This window comes from Rutidosis leptorrhynchoides, chromosome 1 (assembly GCF_046630445.1).
Source record: "Rutidosis leptorrhynchoides isolate AG116_Rl617_1_P2 chromosome 1, CSIRO_AGI_Rlap_v1, whole genome shotgun sequence".
Lineage (NCBI taxonomy): Eukaryota > Viridiplantae > Streptophyta > Magnoliopsida > Asterales > Asteraceae > Rutidosis > Rutidosis leptorrhynchoides.
Window position 1 is genome coordinate 681,616,820 of NC_092333.1, and position 12,028 is coordinate 681,628,847.

The following is a 12,028-nucleotide window of genomic DNA, read 5'->3' on the forward strand; positions in this document are numbered from 1 at the left end:
CCGACCCCGTTGACTTTGACTTTGACCAAGTATGACTTTTAATCAAACTTAACCAAATGGTTGTGCAATCGTTCTAACATGCTTTTATACTTGTATCTTGCATGAAACATGACAACTTGATTCACATGCTACATTATTGAGTCGTAACGAGCCATAGGACTAATTGAACATCTTTGACCTATCGTGTTTACCGTTATTGATACAAACCTATTGTTTAGGTCAAGACTAGCATTGTTCTTTGCACACGTTTACTTGTCGAAGTACTTTACTACTCGTGCACTCAAGGTGAGATCATAGTCCCACTCTTACTCTTTTTGAACTTACATTTGGGATGAGAAAACATAAACATTTCTTTTACTAAGTGAACACAAGTACAGGAAAACAAACATTCTACATACGAGTTTAGAACAAAATCCTCAATTCGATTATCATTAGTTACACTTGCCGGGTGTAAGCGAGAACTTATGTTGTATGGATCCATATGGGTTTGACAAACCCTCATTCAAACGGTTCGCTACCGTTTACGAATGAAATATATTTTCGAGAAACAGTGTATGTTCTAGCACTAAGTGATGGGGTTCAATGGAAGGAAATGTTAAGCATTGATAATTGGGTGCTCGTGAAACAAACTTTTGGAATGTATTACTATTATTTCATTGATGCAAATCTTGTAGTTCACTTGTACTTACTTACTTAAACCTATGATTTCACCAACGTTTTCGTTGACAGATTTCTATGTTTTTCTCAGGTCCTTGAACGATACATGATACATGCTTCCGCTCATTATTTTGATACTTGCATTGGATGTCGAGTATATATGCATACATGGAGCGTCTTTTGGATACTTTTAAATTGTGTCGCATAAGTTTCATTTGTACTTAAAACTTTGTATCGTAACTTGTGGTGGAACTATTCTTGTAAACTTGAACAACCTTTACATTTGAAATGAATGCGACATATCTTTTGGTCAAACGTTGTTTTAAAGACTTATGACCACGTAACGGGACCTAAGTAAACGGCGCCGTCAATGACGATTTGGTCGGGTCGCTACATTATTATTGTTGTTGTTGTTATTATTATAATTGTAGTTACCATTATAATAATAATTATTATTATTAATATAATTAAGTATTAGTAAGTATTATCATTATTGTTAGTATTATTATTATTAAAGTATTATAGATATTAGGGTTATTACTATGATTAATATTATTATTATTATTATTAATTATTGTTATTATTACAAGTATTACAAATATTATTGTTATTTTTGTTATTAAGTATGAGTGTTATAAATTATTATTAGTATTATAACTATTAACAACCTTATTATTATCATAATCATAATATTAAGTATTATAACCAGTATTATTATTATTATTATTATTATTATTATTATTATTAACATAAGTATTATTATTAATATTATTATTATCATTATTAAAATGATTATTATATTTAGTATCATTATTACTATTATTATCACTACTACCATTAGTAATAAAATCATTATAGTTATTATTATTATTATCAGTATTGGAATTATTATTATTTTCATTATTACTAAAAGTAACATTATTTTTAAACATGTCATTTTTTTATTAAAACTAGTATTATCATTAAAAGTAACATCTTTAATATCATTATTATTATTATTAGTAGTAGTTTTATCAATATTATTGTTATTATTAAAATTATTATGATTATGAAAATAAAAGGTTTTAAAGATATTACTAAAGTCAAAAGTATAAAAAAAAAATAAAGATTTCGTTTACAAAAATATATTCAACTTACATAACTTAACTATATTAATATTTCTATATATAAAATGAAAATATATAAATAAACAATGAAACTTAAAAATTTTTAAATATAACAAATACATCATTAATAATAATATATACATTTATTCGATTACGAGTAAATGTTTTAATATTTATATGAATGATTTAGGTTCGTGAATCCAAGGCCAACCCTGCATTTGTTCAATATAGTCATATGTATTTTTACTACAAAATACATTAGGTGAGTTTCATTTGCTCCCTTTTAAATGCTTTTGCAATATATATTTTTGGAACTGAGAATACATGTGCTGCTTTTATAAATGTTTTACGAAATAGACACAAGTAATCGAAACAACATTCTATGGTTGGATTATCGAATCGAATATGCCCCTTTTTAGCTTGGTAGCCTAAGAATTAGGGAAATGGCCCCTAATTGACGCGAATCCTAAAGATAGATCTATGGACCTTGACACGTCCCATTCGGGTTATGAATGCTTTAGTACTTCGATTATCATGTCCGATGAGAGTCCTGAAATGATGGAGATATTCTATATGCATCCTGTTAGTTTGGTTATCAATCGTTCACCATATGAATGATTTTTTTTATCTCTATGCAGTTTGCGAAATGCCTGATATGAGATGATGTTTATGAGGAATGAAATGAAAATTTTGTGGTCTATTAAATTAATGGAAATGATTGTTATGATAAACTAATGAACTCACCAACCTTTTGGTTGACACTTGAAAGCATGTTTATTCTCATTTATTAAAGAAATCTTCCGCTGTGCATTTGCTCATTTTAAAGATATTACTTGGAGTCATTCATGGCATATTTCAAAGACGTTGCATTCGAGTCGTTGAGTTCATCAAGATTTTTATTAAGTCAATTATAGTTGGATATATTATGAAATGGTATGCATGCCGTCAACTTTCGATGTAAAGAAAGTTTGTCTTTTTAAAAACGAATGCAATGTTTGTAAAATGTATCATATAAAGGTCAAATACATCGCGATGTAACCAAATGTAATGTATTCGTCCAGATGGATTAGGACGGGTTACGACAGCTGGGAGAGTTGCGTCAGAGACATCTTTATCTGAGGAGGAGGCTTCGTCGTCCGGCTCTTCATAAATGATGTTAGGATGGGCCGGCCCATCCTCGGAATCCTAAAAAGAAAAGAGAGGGAACAGAATCACTTTCTTTCAGTGACATATCTAATCAGACTGAATAGGATTTTAAGAGCTGTCAGGATCATTCACATCTATTTCAGTAGGCAGGAAGAGCGTGGAAGCTACCGTTTTTAGAATGAAGCAAGCTAGCGACTCTCCTAGTAGCGAAGGTGTCAGGGCATTCGGGAAGCGACTGATTGTTTTTTAATTTAAACAAGCATAAAAAACGAGCAAATTCTTTTTTCCCTTCGACGCCAAAATTGTATACGTGGGATGGTCCGGATGTGGAGGGTAAATCTGTAAAAAGATGGTTAGCTATAACCTCTCATATTTTTTTAACGGCGATATCAACATCGAATGCTCTCATTTGTCACTCACACACGCATTAAGAGGAAACCCAAATCGCGACCATGTTGGCAGAATGGCAGCACCATCGAATGTTGGGAAAAACCCTCCCAGAGACCTTCTCAATAGAATTGATGTTGGCAATACCATCAAATGTTGGAAACTCTACTTAAAGTGAGAATTGAACATGTGTTGGCAGTACCTCAAGTGGAATCTCACCTCATGCCACTCAAGTTAAGCTTCGGTGGTAACCTCCCATATTCAGTGCTCTTATTTCATATGGTAAAAAATCAAACACTCATAGTTGACTTATTCTAGACAAAAAATTCAGATTCAACTCAATGAGTTCAAATCAAATAAGGGAAAAGACTTTGAACAAGGAAAAAGACTTTGTAGCTCATTTGGTAACTTGCAAAACTATGTTGAGGGTAGAGAGGTTTGAGCCTATCCTACATCTTTTTTTAATATTTTTTCCTAACTTCTGTACATCTTTTTATTTTTATTTATTTATTTATTTATTTCATTTTGAGCTCTCCCAGTCCTACTTTCACCTCACATTTTTACCATTTTCACTCGTACTTTCCTACACTATTTTGTTTTTCATATTCAACCTTCCCGACTTCTTGATTTTATAATTTTACCTTCAACCATTTTTTTTCAAAATTTTCCCTACAAGTAATTTATGTATTCTTTACACAAAATTTTCTACATTTTATTATTGACTAACATAAACAGAAGTATTTATTAGTTCACAGTATTTGATCTATGAACACCAGACTCTCAATTGAAAAATGAATAAGAATTATAAGAACAAGAATTGAGAGAACACGATATGAAATATATGTTTTATAATATTGATCGTGCCAAAAGATACAATCAGAAAGCAAACCGTACATCCCTATTTATACAGATTAACACCAAATCTAGGGATTTGGTTTCCTAAACAACTTGACTAAAATTAAGGAAAAGATAAACTTAATCTAAACAAATATTCGAAATCAATTCTAGAGTTTATCCTCTGTAGATAAAATCAAATCAAAACATATCTTCTTAAAATATAAACATATCTCCAGAATCTTCCTTATCTTAGCCATCAAGAAATCCAAAACGTTGACTTCAGCAAACATCAGAGTATGCAACCTCAGACTCTAAAACTTCAGACTCTAAAACTGCAAAATACTTTGACTTATCAGATTATAATTCCCAACAATCTCCCCCTATCTGATGATGTCAAAACAACCTGTTCACCTACTTTTTCAACTTTGCATACTCCTTTTTAATCAGTTTACACTTGCTCTTCATAAAATGAATTTTCTTCAACATGGATAGTTTGCTGTACAAGTGATCCAACAATTTGACTCTAAATGGATAAATCTGCTCTGTCACACATCTGGTTAACAAGCTGATCAACAACTCAATACTAGCTCCTTCAAACTGTTCAACCCTAATCAACATCCTTTGATTTCCATTTGTCTTGATCATCAAAGCATCCAAATACTCAACATACTTATCATCAATAAATTCTAAATGTTCAGGGACAGCATACCTTTCAACATATCCCTTAGCTCTTCTCTCCTTCATCTCAAGATCAAACATCCCACAAAATATTTCATAATCCTTGAAACTTATAAACCTTTCTTCAAATACTAAGTGTACCAAAATAGATACCCTCTTCAACACTTCCTGCACTATAGCTTGATCATCTGCACACTCCTGGATACACACAGCTAACCCTTTCCATTCACAGAACCCTAAACGAACAATTTGATTCAACTTAACTCTTAACCTCCTATCAGGTAAGTGTGTCATAGTTAGCAACAAAGTTACACCTTCAAACTCTGATTTATCAACCTCAACCTTGACCACATCACCTTTATACCTTCTGAACTTAAATCTTTTGTTCATCTGAGCTCTTAAATTACCTTGTATAGCAGCAACAACAACAGCATTCTCCTGAACATTACCAACACCACCTATTTGAGTATCACCATCACCAGCAACAACCATCTGAGAATCAACACCTCTATCAGTATCCTCCCCCTGAATCTGATGCTCCCCCTCAACCTGAGCTCTCTTTGATGACTCCCCCTCAATGCCTTCACCATCTAATCATTTCCTTTTCTCCCCCTTTTTGACATCATCCAAAGGGAGAGTAGACAAAAACTTCCAAATCTCAGTTTGTTATTCTTGAAGGGACTTAATGAAACAACCCAACCCGTACTCCGTACGATAAATTTTTTTTTATTTAAAATATAATACACATTTACGCGCCAATTAAATATGTAACCCATTCCATACGATTCGTTAAAACATACTACGAGTTTAATGTTTACAAAAAGGCACAAAGGCCATTAACGAATGTGATACAACTTTGACCAACAACAAATGATAGTTTATAATCCAAACGACACTCGAGCATGGTTTGGGGCTAAACTACCCAAAACGTTCGGCCACTTCAAAAGCTATCCCAAAAGCATCCCCTGTTAACACAAACGGGAGACAACTAATCCAACCGAATGCCCTTACCCTTGTCCAAGCCGGAACCTATAAAATGGTAAACAATGAGAGGGTAAGCAATGCTTAGTGAGTGCAACAATTATACATACATATATAACCTATCCATTTGCAATCACAATACCAAATACCTCATACGAAATTGTAACTCAAATAACATGTCAACATACCCGTAACACTAACAAGTCATACATTATCACCCCACTTCATTAGCATATACTCAACTCAATATATTTTATATGCTAAACAAACAACAATCTCAATATGGTTAACCAATAACGCTATGGTGCTACCGGCTCGTGGTTCACACCATACGCATTTGAGTCATACTCGTTTATAGTGCTACCGGCTCGTGGTTCACACTCGATGCTACCGGCTCGTGGTTCACATCTTAGTTTGTAGTGCTACCGGCTCGTGGTTCACACTCGATGCTACCGGCTCGTGGTTCACATCTTAGTTTATAGTGCTACCGGATCATGGTTCACACTCGATGCTACCGGCTCGTGGTTTACATCCCATCCCACACATGTTATGGCACTACCGGCACGTGGTTCATACCATAACATTCACAAATAAACACGCCATATACATGAACGCATAATTATTCCACTCACCTTGTCACAAGGATGATGATTTAGCACTTCCGAGCTTCAACGCAATGTACCTAAATCATTAAGTGCACATTCAATTTCACAACTAGTGGGATTAACCACAATACTCCCACTTGAGCATTTAATGACCCAAATTTCATTAAATGACTCAACTACTCACAACCGCCCATAAATGGCCAAGACTCGACTTTAATCACTAAGACTAGTGAATTAAAGTCTATTAACTTCAATTAACACAAAACTTAGGGTAATCCATACCCCTTTCATCTAATTAGGTCAACTAGTACATTTTGACCCATTTTACATTACTTAGACTCACAATCAAGTCAAACTTACCCATTTACACTTCTTTCATAAATCTTAAAGTGCATTAGTGACTAACAACACCAATTGGCACTTACAACCTCAAATCACAAGGCCAAAACCCTAGATTATGGCTATTAGGGTTTCATTACAACAACATAACCCAAACTCACCCATTTTACCACCAAATGGGTCTTACAAATCTCTAGTACCCAAAACCCTAGCCATTAACCAATTAAAACTCAAAACTTAGAGTTAGAACTTACCGAGACTATCCACGCTTAGCTAGAGACACAAGGAACAACTTTAAATCTCGCTCCTAGGTTTGATTCACAAATCTCCAACTCCAAATCTCAAGATTAAACTAAGTAGGTTTTGTGTTTTGGGAGAGAAATAGGAAAGGAAAAGGAAAAGGAAATGAAATAAATGAGTATGTAGTGGAGAGTTAAAGCTCCCATCAGATCCACATGTCAATTTACCATTTTGCCCCTTAAAATCCCTTAAATTGAGCTAGGTCCGACACCAGTCCAGCAGAACTGTCGCGACGCGGACTTAATCATCGCGGCGCAACACATAAAGGGAAAATAGACCCTTCTTAATCCATTCCCTGATCCAGGTTTGCTTGATATGCCGCGGCGCGGACCCAATTGTCGCGGCGCGGCCTAAGGCTGTTTCTGGACAGCTCGACCAACTTAAACAAATTTTGATTTTATTTGATTCGCACACTTAAATCCCGCTTCCTACATTTGCCTAAACTTCAACAATAGTCTCATAAGACTTAACGCTATCAAAGCCCATGTATACACTTGTAGGCGCACACATTATCAAGTATATATATATCTATACAATTACGCATAATCTAGCGAGTTACAAATGTATAAATGATTAAGTATGTACCTTTCGATACGTACGGGAAAATGGGGTGTTACAACTCTCCCCCACTTGAATCGGAGCGCGTCCTCGCGATCCAAGCCGCATGACAAGAAGGAAGATAAACCAGCACAAACTCTTCGGGCTCCCAAGTAAACTCGGAACCCTTACTACGACGCCATTGAACTTTAAAAGTCCTAACCTCTTTATGTCTCAACCTTTTGACCTTCTCATCAAGTATGGCAATCGGTTCCTCAGTATACTCTAACCTATTATTTAGCTCAATCTCGTCTAATGGCACCCACGATGAATCATCCGCAAGACACTTCCGGAGATGGGAAACATGAAATGTATTATGGATCCCCGCAAGCTCTTCGGGTAATTCCAAACGATACGCGACTTCACCAACACGAGCTAAAACCTTAAATGGTCCAATAAACCGAGGAGCTAACTTTCCTCGTTTCCGAAATCGAATAATACCTTTCCATGGAGAAACCTTAAGCATCACCATGTCACCTTCTTGAAATTCGATCGTTCGTCTACGTTTGTCGGCATACGAATTTTGCCTATCTTGAGCCTTTTTCAAATGCTCTCGAATCACATTAATCTTGCTATTCGTCTCTAACACCAAATCGGTACTCCCGATTTCCTTTTGTCCCACTTCACCCCAACAAATCGGGGTTCGACATCTACGCCCATAAAGCATCTCATAAGGTGGCATCCCAATACTAGTATGATAACTATTATTGTACGAAAATTCCACCAAAGGTAAGTGCTCGTCCCAGCTACCACCAAAATCGATAATGCACGCTCGTAACATATCTTCCAAAGTTTGATTCGTACGTTCGGTTTGACCGTCCGTTTGAGGATGATACGCCGTGCTCAACTTCAGTTGCGTACCCATGTCTTCGTGAAACTTTTCCCAAAACCGAGATGTAAAACGAGTATCTCGATCCGAAATAATCGATATGGGAACACCGTGTCGAGAGATGACTTCCTTGATAAACAACTTAGCCAAGGTCTCCGACGATATCGCTTCCTTGATGGAAAGAAACAAAGCACTTTTCGTCAATCGATCAACTATAACCCAAATCGAATCAAATTAGGTCCTCGCCGTTTTAGGTAACTTTGTGATGAAATCCATGGTAATGTGCTCCCATTTCCATTTCGGGATTTCTAACAGTTGTAACTTACCATACGGCTTTTGGTGCTCGGCCTTAACTTGCAAACACATGACGCATTGCTCAACATACTTCACAACATCACGTTTCATGCCCGGCCACCAATAATCTTTCCTTAAATCAAGATACATAAGTCAAAGTATTCCATTCATCCGGGCGCAACGAAAATGTATCTTGATTTAAGGAAAGATTATTGGTGGCCGGGCATGAAACGTGATGTTGTGAAGTATGTTGAGCAATGCGTCACGTGTTTGCAAGTTAAGGCCGAGCACCAAAAGCCGTATGGTAAGTTACAACCGTTAGAAATCCCGAAATGGAAATGGGAGCACATTACCATGGATTTCATCACAAAGTTACCTAAAACGGCGAGAACCCAGCTTGATTCGATTTGGGTTATAGTTGATCAACTGACGAAGAGTGCTTTGTTTCTTCCCATTAAGGAAGCGATATCGTCGGAGACCTTGGCTAAGTTGTTTATCAAGGAAGTCATCTCTCGACACGGCGTTCCTATATCGATTGTTTCGGATCGAGATACTCGTTTTACATCTCGGTTTTGGGAAAAGTTTCACGAAGAAATGGGCACGCAACTGAAGTTGAGCACGGTGTACCATCCTCAAACGGACGGTCAAACCGAACGTACGAATCAAACTTTGGAAGATATGTTACGAGCATGTATTATCGATTTTGGTGGTAATTGGGACGAGCACTTACCTTTGGTGGAATTCTCGTACAATAATAGTTATCATACTAGTATTGGGATGCCACCTTATGAGATGCTTTATGGGCGTAGATTTTGAACCCCGATTTGTTGGGGTGAAGTGGGACAAAAGGAAATCGGGAGTACCGATTTGGTGTTAGAGACGAATAGCAAGATTGATATGATTCGAGAGCATTTGAAAAAGGCTCAAGATAGGCAAAAGTCGTATGCCGACAAGCGTAGATGAACAATCGAATTTCAAGAAGGTGACATGGTGATGCTTAAGGTTTCGCCATGGAAAGGTATTATTCGATTCTGGAAACGAGGAAAGTTAGCTCCTCGGTTTATTGGACCATTTAAGGTTTTAGCTCGTGTTGGTGAAGTCACGTATCGTTTGGAATTACCCGAAGAGCTTGCGGGGATCCATAATACATTTCATGTTTTCCATCTCCGTAAGTGTCTTGCGGATGATTCATCTTGGGTGCCATTAGACGAGATTGAGCTAGATAATAAGTTAGAGTACATCGAAGAATTGATTGCCATACTTGATGAGAAGGTCAAAAGGTTGAGAAATAAAGAAGTGAGAACTTTTAAAGTTCAATGGCATCGTAGTAAAGGTTCCGAATTTACTTGGGAGCCTGAAGAATTCGTGTTGGTTTACCTACCCTCTTGTCATGCGGCTTGGATCGCGAGGACGCGCTCCGATTCAAGTGGGGGAGAGTTGTAACATCCCGTTTTCCTCGGATATGACTTAAGGTGCGTAATTAACCTCGTGTACGTTTATTATTGCATCTATGATCGTTTATTTTAGTTTAATGTGTGAAAATATTGGAAAATGGTTTGATCAGGCCTTCTGTCGCGTCTGAGTGAGTTTCATCGTGTCCTGGTGCGTCGCGATACGCGACAAAGTGGGCTGGAACGCGACAGCTCCAGAACCCCCAGTTCTGTCGAGGTTATCGCGTTCTGTTGTGGTTTGTCGCGTTTGGGCGTCGCGTTACGCGACAGGTTGTCGCGAAACGTGACAGATGTCGCTGTTTGACAAATTTGACACAATTTAAATGGCATCTTTGAGGGTATTTAAGTCTTTTCACTTGTGGACGGTTTTAGATCTAGAAAACCAATAAATGAGTTATCCTAACTCATTTAACACATCTTCACCTACACCACATTCAATTTTAGAGAGAGAAAGAGTTAGGGTTTAGTGAGAGAAAGCTCACTTGGAAAAGAAGGAGACCAAATCTCACCCGAATCCAAGTTTTAAAGTTGTTCCCTACGTCTCTAGCTACGTTGTGATTGCATTGGTAAGTCTTAATTCTATGTTTTGAGTTTTAATTTGTTTAAGCTAGGGTTTGGTTCATGTGGGGTATGTATGACCCATTTTAGGGTAAAATGGGTGAATTTGGGTTATGTTATTATTATGAAACCCTAATGGCCACAATCTAGGGTTTTGGCCTTGTGATTTGAGGTTGTAAGTGTCAATTGGTGTTGTTAGTCACTAATGCACTTTAAGATTTATGAAAGAAGTGTTAATGGGTAAGTTTGACTTGATTGTGAGTCTAAGTAATATAAAATGGGTCAAAATGTACTAGTTGACCTAATTAGATAAAATGGGTATGGATTACCCTAAGTTTTGTGCTAATTGAAGTTAATAGACTTTAATTCACTAGTCTTAGTGATTAAAGTCGAGTCTTGGCCATTTATGGGCGGTTGTGTGTAGTTGAGTCATTTAATGCAAATTGGGTCATTAAATGCTCAAGTGGGAGTATTGTGGTTAATCCCACTAGTTGTGAAATTGAATGTGCACTAAATGATTTAGGTACATTGCGTTGAAGCTCGGAAGTGCTAAATCATCATCCTTGTGACAATGTGAGTGGAATAATTATATATGCATGTATATGATTTATTTTCTTGTGAGGTATAGGTTAAAGTTCGATGTTGACGATACCATACCCTAGAGTATATTGTGATGTTGATGAGGGTTTAAAGTTCGTTGTTGATGATACCTCATACGTGTGGAATTAAAGTTCGATGTTGACGATGCCATACGATTATTGTAGTGACGTTGATGAGGGTTTAAAGTTCGTTGTTGACGATACCTCATATGTGGGTTTAAAGTTCGGTGTTGACGATACCACATTAATGTAGGCGAATGGGATTTAAGTTCGATGTTGACGATACCATTCGTTGGGCTAGCCTTGGGATCTTGAGTACTATGGATGTTGTGAACATCATCGTTATATTTGTGTTTTAGCATAATGTATTGTTGTGTTATATGCTATTGTTATACTAGCCTTGTTATCGTGGTGCTTAGCGTTATACATGTGAAAGGTATGCTAATTATGTAACTAGTATGTATGCGGATTTGGTAAGTGTTTGCAAGTAAGTAGGTTATATATATGTATGTATAATTGTTGCACTCACTAAGCCTTGCTTACCCTCTCGTTGTTTACCATTTTATAGGTTCCGGCTTGGACAAGGGTAAGGGCATACGTTTGGACTAGTGGTCTCCCGCTTATGTTGTCGGGGGGTGCTTGTGGTGTTAGCTTTTGAAGATTG